The sequence below is a fragment of the Xenopus laevis genome, chromosome 5S (genome assembly GCF_017654675.1).
Source record: "Xenopus laevis strain J_2021 chromosome 5S, Xenopus_laevis_v10.1, whole genome shotgun sequence".
Lineage (NCBI taxonomy): Eukaryota > Metazoa > Chordata > Amphibia > Anura > Pipidae > Xenopus > Xenopus laevis.
Window position 1 is genome coordinate 12182437 of NC_054380.1, and position 6255 is coordinate 12188691.

At 40.0% G+C, this 6255-nt stretch overlaps 1 protein-coding gene across 6 annotated transcripts in view; it reads right to left on the reverse strand.

Annotated features, from left to right (window-relative positions):
- LOC108717690 (nuclear RNA export factor 1) overlaps positions 1–1870 on the reverse strand; it is a 36400-nt gene extending 34530 nt beyond the window's left edge. For 2 of the 6 annotated variants that reach the window (XM_018264946.2, XM_018264943.2), the window contains exon 1: positions 1716–1870. The gene's annotated coding sequence lies outside the window, so the exon portion shown is untranslated. Of the gene's footprint in view, positions 1–1558 lie in introns of all 6 variants that reach the window. The other 4 variants (XM_018264947.2, XM_018264944.2, XM_018264948.2 and 1 more) reach the window with 2 other exon arrangements.
- Positions 1871–6255: the final 4385 nt, after the last annotated feature.

The window sequence follows — 6255 nt, forward strand, 5'->3', positions numbered from 1 at the left end:
AAACCACAAATAATAAAAAATGCAAAACTAATTGCAAATTGCCTCAGAATATCACTCCCTACATCATACTAAATGTTAATTTAAAGGTGTTCTAAAGGAATGACAATATAATATACTGATGCCCTGCACTGGTAAAAATGGTGTGTTTACTTCTGAAATATAACTATACTTTATATAAACAAGCTGCTGTGTAGCCATGGGGGCAGCCATTCAAGCACAGGATACACAGTAGATAACAGATAAGTACTACTATAGTTTATATAAACAAGCTGATGTGTAGCCATGGGGGCAGCCATTCAAGCACAGGATACACAGTAGATAACAGATAAGTACTACTATAGTTTATATAAACAAGCTGATGTGTAGCCATGGGGCAGCCATTCAAGCACAGGATACATAGTAGATAACAGATAAGTACTACTATAGTTTATATAAACAAGCTGCTGTGTAGCCATGGGGGCAGCCATTCACGCACAGGATACACAGTAGACAACAGATAAGTACTACTATAGTTTATATAAACAAGCTGCTGTGTAGCCTTGGGGGCAGCCATTCAAGCACAGGATACACAGTAGATAACAGATAAGTACTACTATAGTTTATATAAACAAGCTGCTGTGTAGCCATGGGGGCAGCCATTCACGCACAGGATACACAGTAGACAACAGATAAGTACTACTATAGTTTATATAAACAAGCTGCTGTGTAGCCTTGGGGGCAGCCATTCAAGCACAGGATACACAGTAGATAACAGATAAGTACTACTATAGTTTATATAAACAAGCTGCTGTGTAGCCATGGGGGCAGCCATTCAAGCACAGGATACACAGTAGATAACAGATAAGTACTACTATAGTTTATATAAACAAGCTGCTGTGTAGCCATGGGGGCAGCCATTCAAGCACAGGATACACAGTAGATAACAGGTAAGTACTACTATAGTTTATATAAACAAGCTGAAGTGTAGACATGGGCGTAGCCATTCAAGCACAGGATACACAGTAGATAACAGATAAGTACTACTATAGTTTATATAAACAAGCTGCTGTGTAGCCATGGGGGCAGCCATTCAAGCACAGGATACACAGTAGATAACAGATAAGTACTACTATAGTTTATATAAACAAGCTGCTGTGTAGCCATGGGGGCAGCCATTCAAGCACTGGTAGGGTTGCCACCAGGCCAGTAAGAATGATGGCTGATCTCAATGTTATTAACAGGGATAAAAGATCAATATATAGGAAGGCCGGTATTTTTTCCAGAAAAGGTGTCACAGGATAAAACAGTATACTGAAGCAAACACAGCAGTTTTACCAGTGCAGCACAACAGATACTGTCATTCCTTAGAAGCAATTTTATTTTGTGGTGTTAGTGTTGCTTTAATACAGCAAACAGACTAGAGCACCATCTGATGCCAAAGTAAAAATACTAAGTTATTTTAAGGCAAACTATCAATATAAATGTGTCCCAGTGCAGCTGACCATAGCAACAGTTGGTTTGCATCACTAGGCCTATAATCCGCCCAATGTGTATATTAGCGCATAAAGTAGCATCTTACATTGGTAAAGCCTTTATTACGCACCCTAAACTCCTCTCCCGTATGTCAGACTGGCACTAAGGCCTCCACACCCAGGGCTACGGCGTAAAATTGACCCGACAGGCGGGAACTCAATTCCTCCACCCTCACACATCAGCTGTCGCGCAGCCGCACTTACCCGCAGTGACGTCACGCAGAACGCGACGATCCATTCCCCGCGCTGTCCGCTCCGATGACGCCCTCACTACAAGTCCCCGCCCCCGAATAGAGGTCAATGTTATAAGATGTTTGTTGGCCGGATGGTAATGAAGTTGATTTGTCCAGTGCTCTATAAAAAGTAATTATTTGGTCGTTACCTTGTTTGTTCCCAGTCCCATTGTTGCAGTTTTGTTGCAATTTATCAGCTCCTTGTTATTTGTTCCCTATTAACTGCAATTGTAACGGGACCGCACAGAAAACAAGCTTGGCCGGAATAAACACACCGCACTGTAACACTACTGGCTTGGCTTCTCCTCACATAGGGGGACTCATATTTTAATCCATCATTTTCAGAGGTCAGTCCCTTATTAAGAGTTCCCGGTCTCAGGCCATTTCTGCCATAGCTAAAGGCCCACATGTGGGTCAAGTAGTCTGTGCCCTCAGCTCTACATCAACCAGTGCCCAAAGAAATGACACTTTCTCTCTCTCTCAAGCAGAGAGTAGAAGTAGAAAAAAACCCACAGATAATGAAAGAGATGAGAGAAGTGTGAGAGGAGAGGGCACAGAGATGGATGAGGGACAGGGAGAAAGAGGAGAGGCACAGAGATTGGTGAGGGGGCAGGGAGAAGGATGAAAGGGCACAGAGTTGGGTAAATGGACAGAAAGAAAGACAAGAGGGCACAGAGATTGGAGAAGGCACAGAGTTGGGTGAATGGACAGGAAGAAAGATGAGAGGGCACAGAGATGGGTGAGGGACAGGGAGAAGAATGAAAGGGCACAGAGTTGGGTAAATGGACAGGGAGAAAGATGAGAGGGCACAGAGTTGGGTAAATGGACAGGGAGAAAGATGAGAGGGCACAGAGATTGGTGAGGGCACATCGTTGGGTGAATGGACAGGACGAAAGATGAGAGGGCACAGAGTTTGGTGAGGGGACAGGGAGAAGAATGAAAGGGCACAGAGTTGGGTAAATGGACAGGAAGGTAGACGAAAGAGCACAGAGGTGTTTAAAATAAAGGGAGATGAGAGGGCACATAGTTGGGTGAATGGACAGGACGAAAGATGAGAGGGCACAGAGATGGGCGAGGGATGGGGAGGAAGAGGAGAAGGCACAAAGATTGGTATGGGGACAGGGAGAAGGATGAAAGGGCACAGAGTTGGATAAATGGACAGGAAGATAGACGAAAGAGAACAGAGATGTTGAAAAAGGAGGGAGACAAGAGGGCACAGAGATGGGTAAGGGGACAAGGAGGATAGGAACATTGGAACTGAGTGAACAAAAGGAAATGGGGATAATGAAAGGAGTCTGTAGCAGGTGAAGAGGCAACTGTTTGAGTGTAAATCATTCTACCAAAAAAAAGCCAAATTTTTAAGTAAGTATTGGCTGTGCCCAGTTACAATCACCTATCGGATTTTGTGTAACATTGAATATTTAAGTATGTGTGAGGTAATGGAATAAAAGGTTCAACATTTGCCCACATCTAGTAACCCACAGCAGCCAATTATGTGTCTTTAAACAGCTGACCCATAAATGTTACCCTGTGATTGGTTGCTATGGATTACTAGAGAAGCAGAAAATGTTAAGACTATTCATTACCCCATGGTGCGAAATCCTGATTGTGTAATTTAGCAACATGATGATTGACACCTCCAAACAATGTCTCCTCCTTTGGCCTTCCCCATATCTATTTTTACCTTGTACTTGTCACTCCTGGATTAATATTGGTATAATAACCTGGTGTCATACTGCTTGAATGCAAAACTCCCATAGACAACATGGAGGTAGTAAAGGAGACAACCTACATTGGTATCTTACTGTACAGCCTATGAGCAAACTGATGGGGCCGTTCCTGCTGAATTGTTAGTACATTCAGAATACCAATAAAATGAATGCAAGCGATAGGGATGCACCAAAATCCATTAATTTAGATTCGGCTGAACCCCCGAATCCTTTGGGAAAGATTCGGCCGAATACCGAGCCAAATCCTCATATATGCAAGTAAGGGATGAGAAGGGGAATACATTTTTTAATTCCTTGTTTTGTGAAAAAGGCAAGCAATTTCCCACCCCGTCCCTAATTTGAATATGCAAATTAGCATTCAGTTGCGCCAGGCAGAAGGATTCAGCCGAAACCTGCTGAAAAAGGCCGAATCCTGTCCGAAACCAGAACCAAATCCTGGATTCGGTGCATCACTAATTAGCGGACATTGGGGGCCCAAGATATTGTTTCTATCAACACTGTATATTTTCATCTCGAAAAATAGACACAGATATTAAACAATCTACAGGTTTTTGATGTAACATTTTTCTAGCAGTTTGTAATTTCAGATATCTTGTTGCTAGGGTATAATTTACCATAGCTACCAGGCCAAAGATTATACGACAGACAAACATGAACAGAAGAGTGCCCAACTAGAGAGAGGTCAGTGACAGTCAGATGGCATTTTAACCTAAAGCTAAAAAGAGGCAACCAGTTTAATTACAATACAGAATAAAAATAAAACAAATGGAAACGCTGCAAAGAATAGGAATTTTTTTAATATTTTAGGCATGCAGGATTCGGTTTGGGATTCTGCCTTTTTCAGGAGGATTCAGATTCGAGCCGAATCATTGTGCTGGGCTGAACCGAATCCTAATGTGCATATGTAAATTAGAAGCAGGGAGGGAAATCACAGGAAAAAAAAAAAAAGTTTTCCTTTCCCACCCCTAATTTAAATGTGCAAATTAGGATTTTTAGGCATTCATCTGAATCTTTCATGAAGGATTCGGCTGAATCCCTAAAGTATGTATACTATAATTAAAGTTATCTTAAAGGCGATTTAAATCTTGAACTGAAAATGAGATATTGTAAACTTATGAGAGCTTGCCATTTAGTTTTCTATATTTAGTGGTTTCAGAGATATTACCAGTTGTAGACTGCTAATAACAAGCTTTTATCTCCTTGAATACAGAGAGTACATAGAGAGGGTCACGGACACTTTGACCTTCAGTTAAGCCTTGGGTTGGTGACTTCTCACTTAAGCAAAACTCCTGGTATCAGCAGTCTAAAAAAAACGAATAGCTCAGAAATAGAAAACAAATGTAAACTGCAAAAGGGCACATGGGTTTTACCACCAGCAATTCACATTATTGCCTATGGGAAAGCTTTTTACTGGAGAGTGCAGGAGACTAGTTGCCCAGAGAAGCAGCGATTTATCGCTAGCGATTAATCTCCTGGTGTGTCACTGCCCTTAGACCACATATCTGCAAAGGGTAACCATCGTTTCGGCAACTTTGTTCAGAAATATAAGATACATAGATTGATACTGGTGGATGATGACCTATTGGAAAGGACAGTCCTCAGCGATATGTCCATGTATTCCAGCATGCTACTGATAATAGGCTGGAAATCATTAACAAACATTTCTTAATTGAATTTTTGAAAAACTTCAAATGTAACCCTCTGGCCATTTACATAGATGGACAAATGGTATTAAGGATAAGTAAACATTAAAAATAAGTAATGTAAAATGAACGAGGGTGCTATTAGAAGCACTTTTGCAATTACATTCATTATTTATTTATTTAAATTCCAAGATATAGTGAATAAAGTACCCTCTCTTGTAAAATATAAGGATATTATAAGTAACCGAGGAGTTTCATGACCATATAAAGGTCATGAAACTCCGAGGTAACTTCTAATATCCTCATATTTTGCAACTGGGGGTACTTTATTATAATACACAAATTTAAGTGAGTCGTGTGACAGAAATTACATCAGAACTCACCGTTTATAAGGATATAATTTACAAGATATTGATAGCTTTTGTGTATTATATTAATGGTTACATATACCGTTAATTAAATAAGTTTGTTAAAGCAGAGCCACTTGCTGGTCAGTTTCCCACCAGTCTGACCACCAAGTAGTCAAGGAAGTTGTCAGGAGAAAGGAAGAGGCTGCTCTGATGTTCTTCTGCTTAGGAAAAAAAAAACAAATCTCTCACATCTTTCCTTTTTTTTTTTTTCCTTTTTAAAATTTTAATTCCTATTATTTTACAGGTTAGCATTTCCTCAGATGCAACTGAGGTAGAAACAGAAAGAAAAGAAAAACGGGTAAGTAAGAATAGAGAAAGAACAATATCCTTGTGATGACTTAATTATTTTTGCTGCTTTGCTTCCTTGATTACTTTGTTTACATTGGCTACAGCTTATTCTTTGCTTGTTTTTTTTTTTTTTAATTTGAATTTTTATTATCTCACATCTTTCCTAACCAGAAGCACATTAGAGCAGCCTCTTTCTTTCTCCTGAAAACTTCCTTGACTACTCGGTGGTCAGACTGGTGGGAAAATGACCAGCAGGTGTCGCTGTTGTAATAAAATTCATTCATCCTAACAGTACATGTATCCTTTAATATTTTAGAATTAAAAAATAAATAGTGAATGTACATTGCAAAAGGGCTTATAATAGCACCATTTTTCATTTTGGTTTACTTATCCTATAATCTGCCGAATTGTGGGGTTTAAATAAAAGCCAAAATCAAGGA